The 24,001-nt window shown below is 37.4% G+C and overlaps 1 protein-coding gene across 7 annotated transcripts in view; it reads right to left on the bottom strand.

Annotated features, from left to right (window-relative positions):
- Nucleotides 1-24,001, bottom strand: part of ADD3 (adducin 3) — a 130,239-nt gene that overhangs the window by 30,199 nt on the left and 76,039 nt on the right. For 5 of the 7 annotated variants that reach the window (XM_061162606.1, XM_061162602.1, XM_061162609.1 and 2 more), the window contains exon 2: nucleotides 18,669-18,714. The exons of the other annotated variants lie outside the window; for them this stretch is intronic. The gene's annotated coding sequence lies outside the window, so the exon portion shown is untranslated. The remainder of the gene's footprint in view (nucleotides 1-18,668; nucleotides 18,715-24,001) is intronic. 7 annotated transcript variants of the gene reach the window in all.

Raw genomic sequence — 24,001 nt, 5'->3', positions numbered from 1 at the left:
ATCCCGGACCACACTTAGAACATCACTGCCCTAGCGAGAGGTGCAGTCACTGCACACTGAAGGAATGCTTCCTCTCACTTTTAGATGTGAGGCAGCACAAGGCTGAACCATGAGAAAAGGACACCACTGATTAGTGTACCCCTTTACCTAGCTGTTCTTTTGAACTGAATATACAAAGTGCAAAAATGTGCAACAAGGAAGAAGAAAAGGAAACAATTTTTAAAAAGGAATTGTAAAGACAGTTTTGTATAGCAAAATTTTCTCTGCAGGTGGTAACAAATGCAATCTGTTCAACATAAATGACTGGGTAACAGAAAAAAACATTCTCACTACAAATGGTATTTAACTGATTATTTGCCTGTAAGAAGAATCACTTCATAATAAGGGAAGTTAAATGCAGAACAGTTTCTAGATAGATCCAGAAGGGAAAAGGCAAGGGCTACCTTTTTCTTAGGGATCTGAATCCCTGATACAGACCAAAGATACCAGATCTCATCTCCTGAACACAATTAACAGCTAGTGAGGTTTCTGTATTTGTCTCTAATAATAGTCTTCTCTGATAGAATTCATTTCTAAAGCTACCTTGACCCAACTTAGCCCAAGTAAACTCACTGTAAGATATTAAAAACTCTTGCATTAATTCTGGTCCTGGAAATGTAAACTTATTTTGTTAAAGATAAATTTTTGCAAAACATGCTAAAACTGATTTCTTTTACTTGAAAACATCAATTTGATGTACAACATTCTACAAGCTACCTGAATTGTTCTAGTATACAACTCCTCAAATTCATAAAATAAGGTTAAAATACTTTACATCACATAGCTTTAATGAAATTCTGATCTGATTACTAGAAAGCAACTTATTAATATCAGTGAAAGAAATGTAAAAAATAAGCTTTTCTATAATTGAATCTTCCACATCCTAATTCATTAATTTAAAAATTGGAAGAAAACACTAAAGAATGGATATCTGTTCATTATATGTGTCCTCCACAGGAAAAATAGGGTTGTTTCTTTTTCTTTTTAATATAACATTCACTACTAATGGAATGACCCTGGCCATATTATACTCTTCCAAAAATTAGCTTTTGCTACACTGTTATCAGATTGACATTAACCTATAGTATTTTTCATCATCCTGCTATTATCCAAAAATGTGGTGCACAGAGCACCTATCACAAGAAACTTTTTCATACCCATTTGAATTATCAGCAGTCTAAAGGTCTAACCGATCTCTGGAACCTAGTTTTCTTAGAAGTTGTTTGTAACAAGGCCATTTGAACTCCTTAAAATAGTTTATAGCTAGCAGATAAAAATTCCAAGGAGAAAGTTTTTCGAGAAACAAACAAACTCACATATAATAGTAAATGTCATGCTGCCTTGGCCAAGTACAGACTAAGTGGGTACTCAATAAATGTGACATCAATTAACAAAGAAATCAATTCTCTTTAGTTTACCACACTAGGTCACTGACTATGAATAAGCCATTTTTAAAAAAGAAATCCCATAAATGTTGCCTTTAGTTGGATTTTAACCTATTCCTCAACCCCTAAAGCACTATTTAGCCTAATGGAGGAACAGAGTTAGATAATAAGCCTATGTCTAACTGAATTTGCTGATGCTTATAAACTAATTTTACTAAAAACACAGCAAAAAGCAAGGAGCCGTGGTAGTAGATTTATTTTGTTGTCCCAGCACTGGTTTAAGAAACTGATAATAGGAACACTGATAAGTAAAAGCTTAAGAGTTTAAAGAACTCCTGATGAACGCATTTTTAGATGAGTGAGGTAAAAAGGAAAGTACATCTAACCACTCATTTTAGTAATAAAAGAACATATTATATATGTGTTAACACTTTATATAGTTTATACTATGCTCTTACAACTTTCTATCTTATTCCATCTTTGCAACTACACAATGAGATAGAGATTAATAATCTAGAGATTCCATGGATTAAATATCCTGCCAAAAATCCCACTATTAATGTCAGACAATTTTCAAAGCCACAGTTTCCATCTCCTAGTCCACTTTACAATGAAACGTATCATAAAACACAAGAGGGCTAAAATTTTGAGACTTTTAGTCTACATTCTGTCCTAAATGCTATTAGGACATGAGTTGCTATTAGGCAACTGAGAATATACAGAATCTGTCAAAATTAAGGAAATGATACCAAAAAGGGGAAATAAGATTAGAAATGACTCAAAACACTCTGATCTTTTTAAAACTTCAAAAGCTCAGAGACTTCTGGTTGCCAAGGGGGAGAGGGGCGGGGGAGTGATGGATTAGAACTTTGGGATTAGCAGATGCAAACTATTATATGTAGAATGGACAAACAATAAGATCCTACTGAATAGCACAGGGACTCTACACAGTATCCTATGAGGAACCACAATGAGAAAGAACAATAAAAAGAATGTATATACATGTGTAACTGAATCACTTTGCTTAGCAGTAGAAATTAACACACACTGTAAATCAACTACACTTCAACAAAATAAATTTTTTTAAAAATTTCATTATTTACCATGGCTTTTTAATAAAAAGAAGTTTCAAAGTTTTATGTACTTGGAGTAAGGACTGGGAATTAACAAGGATATAGAAATAAAGAATAAGGGCAGTAGTCTGTCATGCAGGTGCTCTTCTATACCCAGATGCTCAACAAAAGTTTTACACAGATTTTTAAGCCAATCATAAGCAACAACTGATTATCTGCAATTTTACAGACTACGGACAGAACTGCTATTTCAAGCCTGGAAAAAACCTAGGATCCACAAGATTATCTGAAATAAACAGAATTCAGAAAAAAAGAGAGAGAGAGAGAGAAGCTTTCAGCATCATATACAACAGCCAAGACATGAAAACAACCTTTGTGTCCATCCAGAGAGATGGACGGATAGAGAAGATGTGACATACACAGTGAAATTATTCAGCCATAAAAAGGTGATTCTGCCACTCGCAACTACATGCATGGGCCTTTATGGCCTTATGCTAAGTGAAATAAGTCAGATAAAGACAAATGTGGCATGATCTCACTTACATGAAGAGTCTAAAAACATCAGACTTACAGAGAGTAGAATGGTGGTTGCCAAGGGCTGAAGGGTGGGGGAAATGGGGAAGTACGGGTCAAAGTACAACATTCAGTTGTACATAAAAACAAAGTACAAACATTCAGTTATAAGTTCCAGGGATCTAAGGTACAGTAGGATGACTGTAGTTAACAATACCATATGATACATTCGAAAACTGCTATGAAAGTACAACTTTAATGTTTTCACCGTAACAACAACAAAGTATGTGAGGTAAGACTACTGTTAGCTTACCATATTATGGCAAGTATTTCACTATACATGTATCAAATAATCACACTGTACACCTTAAACATGTACACTGTACTGTCAATTATATTTCAATTATATAGTTACCCACAGGACACATGTCACCAAATACCTTTCTGGAAGATTATGATACCAATGTTAAAGACTAAATAATTTTTACTCAACCTAATACATTTTGCTCATATTAATACAAAATTAAGTGATTTCTATGCTTAGCGAGAACTCCTAAATTAGTCTGAAATAACGATAAACAGGCCACAGTTAAATAACTTGCTATAAATAAGTATATATCAGGTCCTTCTTTCCTTCAACAAGTATCTACTGAGCATCTACTATGTTCCAGGCCTTATACCAGAGGTATTGGTGGACTGTTCCGTCAAACCCTCTGAGAGCTCTGAGAGTGGTTCAGAGGTTTCTATAACCCAGTGAAAAGGATTCTACCCAGAATAAGGGGAAGCTTCCTAGAGAACATGACATTTTCTCACATTAAGGAGGGTACAAGCCCAGGTAAACAGCAATGTGTCAGGGAATAAAGTTAGCAATGGAATAAACAGCGCATCAAACAGACAGTAAAGCAATTGTTTGAAGATTTGGTTAAAAATCATTCCTGCAGGTAAATTAAATCATTTAACACCAATTATTTTTATAATAAAAAGTTACACGACTTTTGAAGAAACAGGTGAATTTCATGCTTGCTTAGAAAGCAATGCAAACTTACAGACTAATAAAGCAAGCAAAGAAGTGATTCCTACCATTTTTAGGCACTTTGTACACAGTAAGAAGTGAAAAAAAGGGTTCCAAAGTGAAAACTTTAAAGAAGTATTAGTAATCAGTACTTCTTAATGCATATACTCTATTCTCCTTCACTAAAAAGTTGACCCAGAAGTTTTCTCAATAGTATTTTGTAACAAAGTTCAATGGTTTTACTAAGACTAGGAAATCAAGCCCATGTAACCCACTCATGTTAAAACATTCTTTTCTGGGAGCTGGGGGATAAAGTAGTCTAAGGAAAATAATAATAATAGGCCTTTAAAGACAGCAGTTAAGTTGTCTTCTTTAAATAAAAGTTTTCTCCTCAAGCTAGTTTTAGGAGTAAGATTTTAGGTCCTTGAACTTAAAAAAACAACAACAACAACAACTAACAATTTAAATGCAGCATATGTAAAATGGCCCCAGTTTTATGAATCTGAAGCTGATTTTTCTCAATTTGTTTAAGTTCCTGAGTCAGAAATGTCACAGAAAATACAGGCAAGTCCATTTAAATGGGGTGTGAACACTTTCCCACACCTTTGTGTCAGTCTTGCCTGACTAGAGCCTATATTCCATTCTACCAAGAGTTATCTTTCTTAAAGTCCATCTTTTAATTTGATCTGATTGTCTTTCTTAGAACCTTAAATGGCTTCCTGTCATTCATGGGATAAAACCCTTTATGGACTACTTGTTTTATCTTTTCCTCATCACCTCTATGTTTCTTTCATAGAAAATACAATTGCTTTGTCTGTAACAGAAATATCCAAGCCTCAACTTTCACAAATATAAAGAAAACTCCAATAAAACCCACCATACTATCCTTACAGGCTCGCATTACAAATTCTTTTGCTTTTCTTCACAATTAATGTGTATATACAGAAACTCTAGGGATAGGGATTCTCCGAAAGCTTTAAAATAATTCTGTTATTAATGGCCCTTGCAAGATAGCCTTTTCAAAAAATAGTGAAGAAACTGTACATCCATAGGCAAAGGAAGAAAAAGAAAAAGAAAACCTCAACCTGAGTCTTGTTCAGTCGCTCAGTCTTGTCCAACTTCTTTGCAACCTCATGAACTGCAGCACGCCAGGCTTCTCTGTCCTTCACTATCTCCCTGAGTTTGTTGAAACTCATGTCCATTCAGTCAGTGATGTCCTTCAACCACCTCATCCTCTGTCGCCCTCTTCTCCTCTTGCCCTCAGTCTTTCCAGCATCAGGATCTTTTCTAATGAGTCAGCTCCTCGCTCATTAGGAGTGAGGTGACCAAAGTATTGGAGCTTAAGCTTCAGGACCAGTCCTTCCAATGAATATTCAGGGTTGATTTCCTTTAGATTGACTGGTTTGAACTTCTTACTGTCCAAGGGACTCTCAAGAGTCTTCTCCAGCACCACAGTTTGAAAGCATCAACTCTTTGGTGCTCAGCCTTCTTTATGGTTCAACTCTCACATCCGTGAATGACTACTAGAAAAACCATAGCTTTGACTGTACAGACCTCTGTTGGCCAAGTGATATCTCCACTTTTTTTCCTTTTTTTTAATGTTTCTGCTTTTGAATATGCTGTCTAGGTTTGTCATAGCTTTTCTTCCAAGGAGCAACCTATGTCTTATACCTTATTAAAAAATTAACTCACTTCTAAGAATCTACCCAAAAGAACTGAAGACAGGTATTCAAATAAAAACTTGTGCATGAAATGTTCAAAGCTGTATTACTCACAACAGCCAAAAGGTGAAAACACACCAAATGTCCATCAACTGATGAATGGATAAATAATAACTGTTTATCCACTAATGGAATATTTATCCATAAAAGAAATAAAGTGTTGCTACATCTACAATATAAATGAACCTCAAAAACATTAGCTAAGTGAAAGAAGCCAGACACAAAAGGCCACATGTTATATAATTTCACTTATATGAAATATACAGAAGAGCAAATCCATGGTACGGAAAGCAGGCTGATGATTGGCAGGGGTGGGAGTGGAGGAGAAATGGGGAGTGACTGCTTAATGGGCACTGGGTTTCTGTTTGAGATGATGAAAAAGTTCTGGATCTAGAGAGTGGGGATGGCTGTACAATATTGTGAATGTACTCAGTGCCACTGAATTATACACTTTGAAGGGCAAATTTTATGTTATATATATTTTACCACAATAAAAAATTAACTCAAACAGAAACTATAAATCATTTAGGAAAAAAATCTTCAGGATCTAGGCCCAGGCAGTGTTCACAGATTTGACACCAAAACATGATCCATAAGAGGAAAACTGACATATTGAGCTTCCCCTCAATTTTAAATATTTATCTGCAAAAGACACTGTTAAGAAGATGAAAAGACAAGCTATAGGCCATGACAAAATATTTGCAAACCACACATCTGACAAAGGACTAGAATGTATAAGATGTAACAAACTCTCAAAACTCAGAAGTAAAAAGAAATCAAACAATTCAATTAGATAATGGGCAAAAAGACAGGAACAGCCATTTCACTGAAAAGGATGCATGGTAGAAAAGCACATAAAAGGATGTTGAACACCACTAGCTCTTATTGGTAGTAGACCACATAAAGGACTGGGTGAGAAATGTGTGCTCAGTCGTGTTCTACTCCTCTGCGACGCCATGGACTGCAGCCTGCCAGGCTCTTCTGTCGTGGGATTTCTCAGGCAAGAATACTGGAGTGGGTTGCCATTTCCTTCTCCAAGGGACCTTCCAGACTCATGGGCTGAATCCACGTCTCCTACATTGGCAGACAGACTCTTAACCACTGAGCCACTTGAAAAGCCATTAGTCATTAGGGAAAAACAAATTAAAATCACAAAGTATTACTACATAGGTTCTGTTCCCAGAAAGGCTAAAACAAAGAAAAAATAATGATAACCTTAAATGCTGCGGAGGGTACAGAGAAACTGGATCCTTCAAACCTTGCTAGTGGCAACATAAAATAGTAAGCAATTTCAGCAAATGTTTGGCATTTTAAAAAACAAAACATGCAACTACGAAATGACTCAACAATTGATCTCCTGGTCATTTAACCCCCCAAAAATAAGGAGAACATATGTTCACACAATGTCACAATCTGTATACAAATGTTCACAGAAGTTTTAGTTGTAACAATCAAAGACCAGAAATAATCTAGATATCCTTCAACATGTAAATGATGAAACAAACTGTGGTATATCCATACTAGAAAATATTATACATGTAATATATGGAATGAATTACTGATACATATAATAGCCTGAATAAATCTCTGCTGCTGCTGCTAAGTCACTTCAGTTGTGTCCGACTCTGTGCGATCCCGTAGACGGCAGCCCACCAGGCTTCCCCGTCCCTGGGATTCTCCAGGCAAGAACACTGGAGTGGGTTGCCATTTCCTTCTCCAATGCATGAAAGTGAAAAGTGAAAGTGAAGTCGCTCAGTCGCGACGACTCTTAGGGACCCCATGGACCGCAGCCTACCAGGCTCCTCCGTCCATGGGATTTTCCAGGCAACAGTACTGGAGCGGGGTGCCATTGCCTTCTCCAGAATAAATCTCTAGTGAACCACAACTGAATTTAAAAAAAAAGCCAATTGCAAAAGATTACATATAACATGATTTCATTTATATCATATTCTTTGAATAACAAAATATAGGAGCGGGGGATAGATTCGTGGTCGCCAGGAGTGAGGAAGGCGCATGCTCTGGAGGGAGAGAGGAGTACACAGGAGGAAGGAAGGTATGGAGGATTATAAAAGAAGAGATCCTGGTGGTGATGGAACTCTTTTATGTCCTGACTACAGTGGTGGATACATGAACATACACATGAGATAAAACTGCACAGAACTAAACCCACAAACATACATACAAGTGACTTACAAGCAAAACTGTGAAAATCTGAATAATACCAGTGGATTACCACAATGTCAATATCCTGACTGTGATATTACACTATGGTTTTATAAGATGTCACCATTGAGGGAAAGTAAATGAAGGGTGGGGCTTCCCCGTTGGTTCAGAAGGTAAAGAATCTGCCTGCAATGCAGGAAATCTTGCATTCAATCTCTGGGTCAGGAAGATCCCCTGAAAAAGGGAATGTGTGCCCACTGCAGTATTCCTGCCTGGAGAATCACGGACAGAGGAGCCTGAAGGGCTACAGTCCACGGGGTCACACAGAGCAGGACATGACTGAGCGATTACTACTACTTCAAGATGAAGGGTACACAGGGTCTCTGTATTAATTCTTACAATTGCATGAGAATCTATGATTATCTCAAACTTTGAAAATTTAAGTTTAAAAAAGGCCATTCCATAATGATGGAAGAAGTCAAATTGCTAGTTTCTATTTCACATAAAAATGTGATCAACGCTACAGCAGAATAAAGCTTACACTGTAGTTACTTTTTGGATATTTTCTGTACCGGAATGTATTTTAAAAGCAGTTCTGTCAATACAACTAAATAAAACACATGAATAAAAATGTATACATTCTATTAGCATCAACTGGTCACTGAAAAATACTTCTCACGATGATTAGAGTCACTTTGGAACTTACTATCTGGTTACATAGTAATTTACTCAAATTAAGGACGGTCAGAATATGAAGCCCCCAGCAGAAAATAAAATATTGTAAAAAGCATTTAATGGATACTATTCAGATTTCACTACTAGTCTTTATAAACCAGGGGACGTAGCGAGTGAAAATACTAACTCAACTGTTGGTTCTGTTAAGGAAATGTAAAAAATCTTGCTGTGGTCAGATCAATTTAATATTATTGCTTTCTATGAGAAATAAAGTCACTGAGAAGTAGCTCATTTCAGGTCCAAGAGCTAGCAAGTGGTAGATCAGGGATTTAAATCTACTTTGTTGATTCCGTTCAGTCACTCAGTTGTGTCTGATTCTTTGCAACCCCATGGAATGCAGCACGCCAGGCTTCCCTGTCCATCACCAACTCCTGGAGTTTACTCAAACTCAAGTCCACTGAGTCAGCGATGCCATCCAACCATCTCATCCTCGGTAGTTCCCTTCTCCTTCCACCTTCAATCTTTCCCAGCATCAGGGTCTTTTCAAATGCATCAGTTCTTCACAACAGGTGGCCAAAGTATTGGAATTTCAGCTTCAGCATCAGTCCTTCCAATGAATATTCAAGACTGATTTCCTTTAGGATGGACTAGTTGGATCTCCTTGCAGTCCAAAGGACTCAAGAGTCTTCTCCAACACCACAGTTCAAAAGCATCAATTCTTCAGCACTCAGCTTTCTTTATAGTCCAACTGTCACATCCATACATGACCACTGGAAAAACCACAGCCTTGGCTAGACGGACCTTTGTTGGCAAAGTAATGTCTCTGCTTTTTAAGAAGCTGTCTAGGTTGGTTAAAACTTCTCTTCCAAGGAGCAAGGGTCTTTTAATTCCATGGCTGCAGTCACCATTTGAGGTAATTTTGGAGCCCCCCAAAATAGTCTGTCACTGTTTTCACTGTTTCCCCATCTATTTGCCATGAAGTGATGGAACTAGATACCATGATCTTAGTTTTCTGAATGTTGAGATTTAAGACAACTTTTTCACTCTCCTCTTTCACTTTCATCAAGAGGCTCTTTAGTTCTTCGCTTTCTGCCATAAGGGTGGTGTCATCTGCATACCTGAGGTTATTTCTCCCGGCAATCTTGATTCCAGCTTGTGCTTCATCCAGTCCAAGACTTCTCATGATGTACTCTGCATATAAGTTAAATAAGCAGGGTGACAATATGCAGCCTTGACGTATTCTTTTCCCAATTTGGAACCAGTCTGTTGTCCCATGTCCAGTTCTAACTGTTTGTTTTTTGACCTGCATACAGATTTCTCAGGAGGCAGGTCAGGTGGTATGGTATTCCCATCTCTTTCAGAATTTTCCACAGTTTGTTGTGATCTGCAGATGCAAAGGCTTTGGCATAGTCAATAAAGCAGAAGTAGATGTTTTTCTGGAACTCTCTTGCTTTTTTGATGATCCAACAGATGTTTGCAATTTGATCTCTGGTTCCTCTGCCTTTTCTAAATCCAGCTTGAGCATCTGGAAGTTCACAGTTCACACACTGTTGAAGCCTGGCTTGGAGAATTTTGAGCATTACTTTGCTAGTGTGTTTGTTATGACCACTGCGTTCTCTTGGCAAAACTCTATTAGCCTTTGCCCTGCTTCATTCTGTACTCCAAGGCCAAATTTGCCTGTTACTCCAGGTGTTTCTTGGCTTCCTACTTTTGCATTCTAGTCCCCTATAATGAAAAGAACATCTTTTTTGGGTGTTAGTTCTAAAAGGTCTTGTAGGTCTTCAGAGAACCGTTCAACTTCAGCTTCTTCAGCGTTACTGGTTGGGGCATAGGCTTGGATTACCGTGATATTGAATGGTTTGCTTGGAAACGAAGAGAGATCATTCTGTCGTTTTTGAGACTGCATCCAAGTACTGCATTTCGGACTCTTTTGTTGACCACAATGGCTACTCCATTTCTTCTAAGGGATTCCTGTCCACAGTAGTAGATATAATGGTCATCTGAGTTAAATTCACCCATTTCAGTCCATCTTAGTTCGCTGATTCCTAGAATGTCAGCATTCACCCTTGCCATCTCCTGTTTGACCACTTCCAATTTGCCTTGATTCATGGACCTAACATTCCAGGTTCCTATGCAATATTGCTCTTTACAGCATCAGACCTTGCTTCTATCACCAGTCACATCCACAACTGGGTATTGTTTTTGCTTTGGCTCCATTCCTTCATTCTTTCTGGAGTTATTTCTCCACTGATATCCAGTAGCATATTGGGTACCTACCGACCTGGGGTGTTCCTCGTTCAGTATCCAACCATTTTGCCTTTTCATACTGTTCATGGGGTTCTCAAGGCAAGAATACTGAAGTGGTTTGCCATTTCTTTCTCCAGTCGACCATTCTGTCAGGGCAACGGTTAATAGAGTTTTGCCAAGAGAATGCACTGGTCACAGCAAACACCCTCTTCCAACAACACAAGAGAAGACTCTACATATGGACATCACCAGATGGTCAATACTGAAATCAGATTGATTATATTCTTTGCAGCCAAAGATGGAGAAGCTCTATACAGTCAGCAAAAACAAGACTGGGAGCTGACTGTGGCTCAGATCATGAACTCCTTATTGCCAAATTCAGACTTAAATTGAAGAAAGTAGGGAAAACCACTACACCATTCAGGTATGACCTATATCAAATCCCTCACGATGATACAGTGGAAGTGAGAAATAGATTTAAGGGACTAGATCTGATAGACAGAGTGCCTGATGAACTATGGACAGAGGTTCGTGACATTGTACAGGAGACAGGGATCAAGACCATCCCCACGGAAAAGAAATGCAAAAAGGTTGTCTGGGGAGGCCTTACAAATAGCTGTGAAAAGAAGAGAAGCGAAAAGCAAAGGACAAAAGATTCCCATCTGAACTCAGAGTTCCAAAGAATAGCAAGGAGAGATAAGAAAGCCTTCCTCAGCAATCAATGCAAAGAAATAGAGGAAAACAACAGAATGGGAAAGACTAGAGATCTCTTCAAGAAAATTAGAGATATCAAGGGAACATTTCATGCAAAGATGGGTTCGATAAAGGATAGAAATGGTATGGACCTAACAGAAGCAGACGATATTATGAAGAGGTGGCAAGAATACACAGAAGAAAGGTACAAAAAAGATCTTCCTTCATGACCCAGATAATCACAATGGTGTGATCACCCACCTAAAGCCACACATCCTGGAATGTGAAGTCAAGTGGGCCTTAGAAAGCATCACTATGAACAAAGCTAGTCGAGGTGATGGAATTCCAGTTGAGCTATTTCAAATCCTGAAAGATGATGCTGGGAAAGTGCTGCACTCAATATGCCAGCAAATTTGAAAACTCAGCAGTGGCCACAGGACTGGAAAAGGTCAGTTTTCATTCCAATCCCAAAGAAAGGCAATGCCAAAAATGCTCAAACTACTGCACAATTGCACTCATCTCACATGCTAGTAGAGTAATGCTCAAAATTCTCCAAGTCAGGCTTCAGCAATATGTGAACCGTGAACTTTCAGATGTTCAAGCTGATTTTAGAAAAGGCAGAGGAAACAGAGATCAAATTGCCCACATCCACTGGATCATTGAAAAAACAAGAGAGTTCCAGAAAAACATCTATTTCTGCTTTATTGACTATGCCAAAGCCTTTGACTATGTGGATCACAATAAACTATGGAAAATTCTGAAAGAGATGGGAATACCAGACCACCTGACCTGCCTCTTGAGAAACCTATATGCAAGTCAGGAAGCAAAGGTTAGAACTGCACATGGAACAACAGACTGGTTCCAAATAGGAAAAGGAGTACATCAAGGCTGTATATTGTCACCCTGCTTCTTTACCTTGTATGCAGAGTACATCATGAGAAATGCTGGGCTGGAAGAAGCACAAGCTGGAATCAAGATTGCCGGGAGATATATCAATAACCTCAGATATGCAGATGACACCACCCTTATGTCAGAAAGTGAAGAGGAACTAAAAGGCCTCTTGATGAAAGTGAAAGAGGAGAGTGAAAAAGTTGGCTTAAAGCTCAACATTCAGAAAACTAAGATCATGGCATCTGGTCCCATCACTTCATGGGAAATAGATGGGAAAATAGTGGAAACAGTGACAGATTTTATTTTGGGGGGCTCCAAAATCACTGCAGATGGTGATTGCAGCCATGAAATTAAAAGACGCTTACTCCTTGGAAGGAAAGTTATGACCAATCTAGAGAGCATATTAAAAAGCAGAGACATTACTTTGCCAACAAAGATCCGTCTAGTCAAGGCTATGGTTTTTCCAGTGGTCATGTATGGATGTGAGAGTTGGACTGTAAAGAAAGCTGAGCACTGAAGAATTGATGCTTTTGAACTGTGGTGTTGGAGAAGACTCTTGAGAGTTCCTTGGACTGCAAGGAGATCCAACCAGTCCATCCCAAAGGAGATCAGTCCTGGGTGTTCATTGGAAGGACTGATGTTGAAGCTGAAACTCCAATACTTTGGCCACCTCATGCGAAGAACTGACTCATTGGAAAAGACCCTGATGCTGGGAGGGATTGGGGGCAGGAGGAGAAGGGGGACAACAGAGGATGAGATCGCTGGATGGCATCACCAACTCGACGGGCATGAGTTTGAGTAAACTCCGGGAGTTTGTGATGGATAGGGAGGCCTGGTGTGCTGCGATTCATGCAGTTGCAAAGAGTCGGACATCACTGACGAGTGAACTGAACTGAACTTGATAGTGTGTGAGATGAGTGCAATTGTGCGGTAGTTTGAGCATTCTTTGGCATTGCCTTTCTTTGGGACTGGAATGAAAACTGACCTTTTCCAGTCCTGTGGCCACTGCTGAGTTTTCAAATTTGCTGGCATATTGAGTGCAGCACTTTCCCAGCATCATCTTTCAGGATTTGAAATAGCTCAACTAGAATTCCATCACCTCGACTAGCTTTGTTCATAGTGATGCTTCCTAAGGCCCATTTGACTTCACAATTCCAGGAAGTCTGTTTGTTGATTAGAGAAGATTAACGCCCATGGTCTTAATTACAAGTCAGATTCAGGCAGGTGTAACTAGTAGTTTCTTTTCAAATGCTAATTCAAGCCACTATTCAGTGGCACTGAGGGGTTGAAAAGATTTTATTCAGGTCCCAGAAGAAAAAATATTCATACCAGAATTGCCATGGCTTAAAAGGGAGTCAGCATCTTCACCACACTGAGCCCTAAGGAAGCATGTTTAAAGGGAAGTAAGTAGTAGATTCTATATTTTCTTAACCTTTTATGCTTAATTCTAAAAGCATAAATATTTCTGCTTCCGGGCGATATTTAAAACAACTCAGTTCTAGGACTCTTTCTCTTTAAAATTAACCAATCCTATTACACAGTCATGTCTTCTTCTTCAGAAAAATATGACAGCACAAACCAGTTTGAACTCCACTGGTGGGAAAAATAGTCTTTCAACAATGTTCTCTGAATTGAAAATGAGGCAGAAAACAGATTTTAAAAAAGTAATATAAAACTTAACACTATGGGCTTTCCTCTGGATATGCAGATTAGAAACAAGATATCAAGCATAAACAAAGTTCTAGCTTTAAAAATCTCATCCAAATATTTATGCAGTAACTAGTATGTATGTTTAAAGAACATTAGTTTCAAGACATAATTAGATGAAACATTTTGGAATGATGGCTTTTGAACTTTTAAAAAATGGCAATCTACAATAAGAAATATATTTTATATTGTAATCACATACAAATACATGAGATGTACAACTGAAACAAATTCAGGACATGATACTAATACTTTCCCTTACTATGTGGTGTATTCTGATATTTTCTATTTTAATCTCTTCCTTTAAAAAAATGCTGGTCAAATTTATTTATGATCTACTATTAAGCTGTAATCTACAGTTTGAAAAACACTGCCCTAGGCACTCTAAGTCAAGATCAGATAAGAAATAGGAAGGAGAAGAGTGTGTGTGAGAGAGAGGAGGGAGGGAGATGGGGGGAATGAATATGAGCTAGAGAGATGGAAGGGAATAAGTGATTCCTTGATTCTTTTAACAATAAGATTTATGGCAGATTATAGCAATGAGATACTAGTGCTTTGAGGGCTAACTAAATTTTCCTGCATTTGAACACTTAGAAAGTATTGTCTGTGTTATTCAATAATAGGGTTTTTTTTTCCTTCATTTTTTCTTGACTCACAGCTACTTCCACTTCACTTTTTGAGATCTCTCTGCTTATGTTTGTAGTCCCCACAAGGACAGAATACTCCATAGCAGCGGCTGAATTGAATTATTTTACTATATCACAGCTCTTTCCAAATCAATCTGGTTTGTGTTACTTCTAGGCTGGGAATGGTAAAAACAATCCTATGAAAAGTTATTACTTATAAAAAGTCTTTCCAAACTTGAAACTCTTGGTACTTTTAACAGCTTTCTCCAGAACATAAGCAAAAAGATGGGTGTACTTTTCAAGTACCAGGCCCATTGTTTCGTATTTAAAACAACAATCAAATACATGCTGAGACTTCAAAGCAGCATATTTGGTTAACAACAACAATAACAAATGCTGGTTTATTTAGTTTTTCTTAATGAAAGTTACTATAAAATTGTGAACATATTTAAAGTTCCAGAAAACAACTTAGACTCTGCATAAACTACGACAAGCCACATCAGATCCACCAATGAAGTTTTTCTTCATTTTATACTATAAAGTACATGAACTACTTTCAACTGCCAGCCAAAATTTTATACACAAATGACATGGAAATTGATAGATATAGAAAACTGAACTAGAAGTAGATAATAGCCAAGAAAAAAGAAAAAAAAAAAGCTATGGAGTGGCATTGAGTACTACAAATGGCACTTTCTAAATGCCCAAATGGAAGAAGATTTAATGAGCCCATGAAGCATTGTGATCTTATTGCTATAATGGCTACTGATTCTGAGAGTGCTCTTGGAATATTTCAGACCAGAATCAAGGAACACATTTTACTGATAAGAGGAAACTACACTCAGAAGTGTTGAGCAATTTTTCTTAAGCTACAATGCGGAAGTATCAGATACTGCTATAAAATTATATTAACATTTGTAATACTAATTTATTAGTATTACCATATCAATCACAGATAGCCCCATGGTCAAAATTTATACCTCAAATGAAATATAAGAAAAAAACAAGGCCCACCATACACAAGTATTTCATAAATACTATTGACTGAGAGGAATAGGCAATATAGAAAGCCTAAAAATCCCAGTGCTTGTAAATGGACTTAATGTTATGATTGTCTGTCTAGCATGCACAGAAAAGTAGATGTACAAATGAGGTAGCTGCATAGTGGTGCTTTGCATGACTAAAACGGTCTAACACATTTTCTTTAAGTAACTAGACTTTTAAAAATTAAGAAGTATCTACTAACCGTATTACTAGTAAATTAAGGATCTTATCTGTCTTTTCACTTTAATTCTTTACAGGCTTTGAAGCAAAAATTAAGAGAACAACCAGTCCAAATGTCTAGTTTTCTAGATTAGATAACTAATGAAAGAGGTCTTCATTCAGAGACATGCCCAAGATTACACACCTAACACCATCGGGGTGATCTAAGTTCTCCTAGCTCTTTATGCAACACAATATTGCTTCCTCATTCCTTGGCCTTCTTTTCTATCAGTACTCAGCAATCCAGATAAATAAGATACATAAGAACAAGGAGTATTAGGAGATGGGCAGACCAAGAAGTTTAATAAGATAGGCAAAGATGAGTAGTATCATAAAATATCATGGAACATTCCATACAATTTTGTTTTTCAAACAAAGAGGAACTAATTAACACATGCAGGGTAAGCGTCCTTAAACTGGCTCAAGTCCATATGAAAATACCACCACCCGGGCAATGATCAGTATTTTGGAAGTTGTAATTGTTACCTAGCAGATAACTGTTATGTCTTAATTAGAATTATCAGAATGACACTGACTGTGCCCTGGGTTACCAATAAATTATGTTCAGGTTTACATTTTTATCTCTAAAGTTAATTTAGCATCACTTGAAAAAGAGTTGAGGGTCTTTAACTATGTTCAGTTCAGTTCAGTCGCTCAGTCGTGTCTGACTTTGCGATCCCACGGACTGCAGCACTCCAGGCTTTCCCCGTCCATCACCACCTCCCAGAATTTACTTAAATTCATGTCCACTGAGTCGGTGATGCCATCCATCTCATCTCATGTATAATGAGACAATTCCACCCTCAGAAAAAAATTATGTTGGCAGTAATTCCACTGTATAGATTAAGAAAAAAACCCTGAGATTTAGCAATTTGCCTTGGACTACCAAACAAGGAATTAACTCACAGTTATAGACCTTAATTAGGTGTGGAAGAGTGGACCAAAAAAGATGGAACAGCTCAAAGGGCTTTATTTCCTACAAGTACATACAGCTATTACAAACTTAATTACTGTCTTTCTTTACTGGGCACCTGAAAATATATTCTAGAATTAAAATACTCAGCTCCAAAACAGAAATGATAAATATTCTCAAAGTAGTAAAGTAAAAAAGTCTTGGATGGCTACCAAACTGGTATAAATTTAATTCTCTGTGGTCTATTGCCAGAATCCTAAAATTGATCCAAATCATTCTTAAATTTCTGAATCCTTTTTCTGTTCTTCTGAAATGACTTCTGTTGCCGTTGTTTAGTCACTAAGTTGTGTCCGACTCCTTTGAGACTCCATGAACTGTAGCCTGCCAGGCTCCTCTGTCCATGGGATTCTCCAGGCAAGAATACTGGTGTGGGTTTCCATTCCCTTCTCCAGGGGATCTTTCTGACCCAGGGACTGAACTGGTGTCTCCTGCATTGGCAGGTGGATTCTTCACCAGTGAGCCACCTGGGAAACCTTACTTCTGTTCAGTACACCTTTAAAATAAAACTATAAACGCTAAGCTTCAACACAAAAGTCTAGGACTCAATGAATCTACAGTTGATTGGCAAAATATACTATTGATTTGGGCCTGAGTTAAAAATTCAACTTAACTCAAAAAACTAAAATAGAATACCATATGACCTAGCAATTCCAATTCTGGGTATATATCCAGGAAAACAAAAACACTAACTGAAAAGATACATGCACCCCAATGTTCAAAGCAGCACTATTTATGTACACAAGATTCAGAAGCAACCCAAATGCCAGACAAATGAATAAAGAAGATGTGATGCATATATATACAATGAAATATTACTCAGTCATGAGGAAAAAAATGAAATGCTACCATTTGCAGCAATATGGATGGATCTAGAGAATATTATGCTTAGTGAAATGAGTCAGAGAAAGACAACTACTGTATGACATCACTTATATGTGCAATCTAAAAAAAAAAAGTATATGCAAAAGAGAAACAGGCTGATAGATGTAGAAAACAAACCAGTGGTTACCAAAGTGGGGAGAGAGAAGGGGAGCAAATTAGGGGAATGGAGTTAAGAGATACACTCTACTATGTATAAAATAGATAAACAACAAGGATATATTGTATAGCACAGGAAATTATAGTCATATCTTATAATAACTTTTAATGGAGTATAATCTGTAAAAATAGGAAATCACTGTGTTGCACACCTGAAATTAATATTGTAAATCAACTACACATCAATTAAAAAAAAATCTGTCTTAAAGTCAAGGAAAACAATGCCAACAATAATAAAACAAACTAATAACAGTAACAACAACCCTTCATGTTTCTAAGGGTCTTGTACTTAAGGGAAACTGATAGCTGGCTCAGCATGAGAAAGGAAACATATCAATTGGAGAGCACAGCTTGGGAGTATTTTGGCTTTAAACTGTTTTATAAATAGATGTAATACTTCTAATTAAGATAAACTATTTTAGCAAACATGAAAAATACACCCTGTGCTTGTATAAGTGGAACATAGTAGTAGTTCTATATACCCATAATACAATGTTGTTCAAGTAGGTCCTTGCTGGGTTACACTGAGCAAAGTGATTCAAAGACTAAAGACATTCACTGTTGGACAAACAAAATGAATCTTTCTCACTAAGGTATTAACAGTTGATGAAGAATATTGCATTGATCAGCAATATTCCTTCAAAATTACCTGTTTGAAGGAACAGTGAGCTGGTCTTCTATTTGAAGAGTAGGGGCTGTGGAAAAGAGAGAAAGTCACTTGCTTAGACATTGCTAGGACTGGAAAAAACGTTCGTCAGTAAACTGAAAAAACTCTCATTATAAATAGGTCAAATCGACCAGTTCTAACGGGCATGCAAGGGACAGAGTTACAAACTTGAAGACATGAACCAAAAGTTCAGAAGTGTAATTTTTTGAAGCCTAAACTTAAATCACTTTTTAGACTTTGCTCAAATTGTTCCCAACATGAATCACTTGAAAAAGCAAACATAAAACTGATTTTTAAATATATATATATATATTCCTGTAAAATGATGAGTAAAACAACCAGAGAGAGAGGAACTCTCTCAAGTATCTTACAGAATTCAAACGGCCTCAGTGCCTATATCCTCCTTTCTACAAAATATGATGAACATTTTGTATATATCCCTCCAGTCATCATTTGTCTTCAACATGGAGTGTATTTGGAAATGGTTAGGAAAAAACCAAAAGGTGGATTTTTTTTTTTTCCCTAAGAGAAAGTTGACAGAGACTAGTGGATTGATTACTCAAATGTGCCCTTAAGACATTTAGTTTCTGTTATTAAGTCCCCTGGTATCAGTGAAAATTTTTAAATTGAGATCCAGGAAACTATCCAAAACCTGACAGCTAATGATAAATGAGAGGTTTTAAAAAGTGGAATCACTGGAGATTATGATTTTTAAAGAAAGAGGCACTGCTCTCAGTTTCTGGAGATACCTTAAATCTTTGGCTCTTTACTATTTAGTCCTGGAAAAAAGCTTTTAATAAAAAATTTACTCATGCAGTACTGAGCTTGAAAAATTTAAAGTCGCCACTTTTGACATTTTCTTGAGAGGAATGTTTGAGGAAAATTCACTCTTACCTATTACTGCATATCTCCTCTGAAACCTCAGGAAAATTTTTCCAAAGTGAGTATCAGAATACAAGTAATATATAAAACTTAACTCCCTCAAATTCCAACCTTACATATACCTATTTTTTTAAAAAATTCTGAACTCAAGAAATTCTAGCTTCTCATTCTGAAGAAATGCAAATGATCCTACGAAAGTTCATTACAGTATTAAAAACAAGTTGATTTGCAAAATAAAACATTCACCCAAAAGGCTGATCTAGTAAACTGAGTTGTTTTTGTAGATGGTGCTTCTAATGTCGATTCCTAATGCCATCATTATGATCAGTGAAGACAGGAAGAAGACTGATACAGAAAATATGAGGTAAAGTTTCTTATTTTAAAAATTCAAAGGAAAATATACAGAAAATGTTAAAGAACCCACGGTATGAGTTAGTTCCAAGAATTCATTTTGATCTACTATTTCAGGTATCTCAACTAAGGATTTCTGGATTTCATGATTATAAATTATAAAGTACAGCTGTAAAAAGTCAATCCAAAAGCTGTAGGTAACTCAATACATAGCTCCTGCAAAGAAATCTGATTTGAAGAAGTTCCTCCTACCAGATTTTGGATGGTAAGTAGGATTTCAAGATCATCACAACCTCATCTGTTTTCTTTCTATGGAAAGTCTAAGACTGTGTCATGAAAATGTAATTTATTAAGCACAGGTAATAGTGGGGCTTCCCAGGTGGCTCAGTGGTAAGGAACCTGCCTGCCAATGCAGGAGATGCATTCGGTTCGATCGGGTTCAATCCCTGGGTCAAGAAGATTCCCCTGGAGGAGGAAACCCACAGCAGTATTCTTGCCTCGGCAATCCCATGCACAGGGGAGCCTGGTGGGCTGCAGTCCACCAGGTAGCAAAGACTCAGACATGACTGGAGCGACTGAGCACACACAGGTAACAGTACTTGAAAATCATTTCCAAAAATACTGGTCATAACCTGTCATTCAGAACTCTGATAATGATTTTAAGTGGAAGTCCATGGAAAGAGATGTTTATCAACCACAAAAATGTTTTTTTTACTTTTTAAATCTATTATTGTGGAACTATTATTTTCAAATGAATTATCCCTTAAATCTAAATTTTTTTTACTACATACTGTACTGGGTTGAATAGTATCCCCTAAAATTCATATCATTACCTAAGATTGTGACCTTATTTGAAAATAAGGTCATAATTTGTAATCAAATTAAAATGAGATCATAAAGATTAGTGTCTTTATAAGAAAAAACTGAGATGTGGACACAAAGACACACAAGGGAAAAAGCCATGTGATGGAGGCACAGACTGAACTGATGCAGCCACAAGCCCAGGAACACCAAAGACTGCTAGCAACTACCACAGGCTAGAACAGAGACACAAAATGGCTTTTCCCTCAGAGCCACCACAAGAAACCAACCCTGCTGACACCCTAAATTTTGGACTTCTGGGCTCAAGAACTGTATGAGAATAAATTTCTGTTGTTTTCAGTCACCCATTGTGTGGTACTTTGTTATGGTAGCCCTAGGAAACTAACATACATACTGTTCCAATGGAATTTCCATCCTAATAACACCTATTTTAGGAGGCATTTTACCATCACAACAGTTGGGGAGGATAGCACACCTTTGCAAAATCAAAGTCAGCTCTTTAAGAAAGAAGACAGAAATCAAAATAGCAAGCCAAATGACATTTGATATATCATTTGATCTAAGTAAGGGCAATGCAACATAAATGTCTTCCACAATGGCATGATTTTTGCAAACTATCACAATGTTAGACCAAGAAACACTGTTCCCAAGAAAATCTGCAGCAAAAAGATATGAATGTTCCTGTTATATCAGATTCTGAACAGAAATTTCTTTGTAAAACTCCATGAAGATTCACAATGAGCATCAACCACAAATGAAAGATGCAGTGGGCTCTACTGGTTCCACCACAGCTGAAACAGTAAGGCAGTTATCAAATTATAAAACATTGCAGTCTGATGGAATGTTTTTTCATTAAGCAAGAGTGAATTTAAAAAGGCACGCACTCAGTTTTATCAGGTTTCCTGTCATGTGTACATACAAGCTGCATTTCTGCCCTTCTCCCCACATTAGGGATCACTAAACCCTAACCTGCAGATTCAGCCTCATGCCAGGCTCTGGGGGCCCCCAGGATTACAAGAAACCTTAAGAAACTAGTTTAGCAGCTCAGCATCAGGTTAGACCTGCTGCTGCTGCTCCCACTCTGATGTTTGACTTTCACTTTAGCAATACTTTTATCTGATTATTAATAATCAAACTCTGTTCTCTCTTAGCCATTCACTCACTCAAAAGTGAACGTGTTAGTTGCTCAGTTGTGTCCAACTCTTTGCCACCCCATAGACTGTAACCTGTCAGGCTCCTTTGTCCATGGAATTCTCCAGGCAAGAATACTGGAGTGGGTTGCCATTCTCTTCTCCAGGGGATCTTCCTGACCCAGGGAGTGAACCTGGATTTACCTGCATTGCAGGCAGATTCTTTACTGTCTGAACCACGAGGGAATCCCCTTCTTGCCTTTCTATCAGGTAACTCCACTTTCAAAAGTATTTAAAGTATTTCTAAAGGCCCTCTTTCCCAGATTTTAGTCCTGGACCCTTCTATCAGTTTCTACTGTTCCCTGAGGTAACCTAATAGCACAAATCTTGACTTTTAGCAGGGGACTGCAGATGCCATGCAGACTTCCCCGGCTTTAATTCCCATCCAGACTTCTACCAATGGCCACCCTTCCAGATCACCCTTTTCCTGTGCTCTGCCTACAGGCCAGGGTTTGAAACCTACTGTCCAACCTCCCTTACACTAACAATCGTACACCTGGGCTTTTTCCTACTGTCTGTTGCAAGGAATCTGTCCTATCCTCAAGGGTCTTGCCTGGATTCCAAATCTTTGTCAGGCATTCAGCCGTTCCAACTCTGTTACTAACACCATCCTTCTTAGTAATTTAGCTTTTGCATTTTCCCATTAAACAAATTACACCAGAATTTTAAAAAACACAATTTTTGAATGTTTTTATGCGGAGAGGGGTAATGGCCAGTAGTCAACATTTCCTGAGCATATTACCTAACATTGTTTTAAAAGGTAGCATGTTTTAACTCTCATTTAATCCTCATAATAACCTTAGGCAGGTAGGTGCTATTGCCATACTCAATTTACAAACAAAGAAACAGCACATTGAAGTTACATGTACAAGGTGACACAGCAATGTGCGTGTAGCTATGATATAAACTCAAGCATGTGGGCTCCAGAACCTACACTATGTTGTATCTTGACCTTCTACTATACCTGTCCCCATCACTAAACTTCAGGGTTTTCAGATTTTGAGTCATTTCAAATTTACACCTGGTTAAGGTCCTTTGGTAAATGTTTCCAACTCCTCCTCTATCTACTCAGCTCCAAATCCAAGTCCCCACCTCTAGTGTGAACTCTTTGACTAAGATATATGTTTTCATAGATTATATTTTCTTATAATGAAGTTTACCTGAATGTAAAAACATGAAGTACAGAGTGTGACTCTCAGGAATTTGAATATCAAGTCAATAATAAATAAGTAAAATCCCTTGGTCAATTAACTAAATTTTATCTTCCGCAAAGTACAATCTAAAACTGTAACTGTGAGCTTTAGAAAGAGGTGCGGGGAGTCCTTTGGATCCTAATGTCTAGATTACATATGCTTCATTATTTCATCTAGAACTGTGTTAGACATTTACTGCCATATAGGCTTGTAGATTCATTTAAAGAGGTCTAGATTCTGACCTGGTATACAATAAGATTTAGCCTTGAGAAGTAAGCCTAGTCAGTATGAGTAAGAATCTTGAAAATGTGTGTGCACACATTTTGATATTTTATCACAATTCATAGAAGAGAAAAGAGACTGAGATTCTTTTCAGACATGAACATTGAGAAGACTGAAGATGATGGGAAGATCAGCTGTTTCCACAGCTGGAAACAGAAGTCTTAATAAAAAGTTAAAAAAAAATGTGAAAGAAGATTTAAAAAATCTAATGTCAAATTCAGGGGAAAAGAGAAAATATTAGAATAACATCTTTAATTTACAGAGGCAAGCTTATTAAAAACAAGAGGCTGGAAAAATACCTTTGTAACGATAACAGAGAAACAACCAGCATTTATAAATCTAAATGGCAACTCCTCCAAGAAATAAATACTGCCTTTCCTAATATTATCTAATTACAAGCAAAAGAGGAAGAGCATCTCTAGAAGTTAAAGGTGTTAGAGTATTATTACAAAGTACTACCCCCTCATGTCTCCATAGGAAGAAACGGGTCCTAGGAGAGACTGTGACTCACACAAGTCCCGCAATTTATCTTACTCAAGATTTTTCACCTTATTTAGAGTAGCATATGATATAAAGAATGCCAATCACACGATCT

This window comes from Dama dama, chromosome 15 (genome assembly GCF_033118175.1).
Source record: "Dama dama isolate Ldn47 chromosome 15, ASM3311817v1, whole genome shotgun sequence".
Classification (NCBI taxonomy): Eukaryota; Metazoa; Chordata; class Mammalia; order Artiodactyla; family Cervidae; genus Dama; species Dama dama.
The sequence above is the reverse complement of the archived record's forward strand: the minus strand, read 5'-3'. Positions and strand labels throughout refer to the sequence as shown.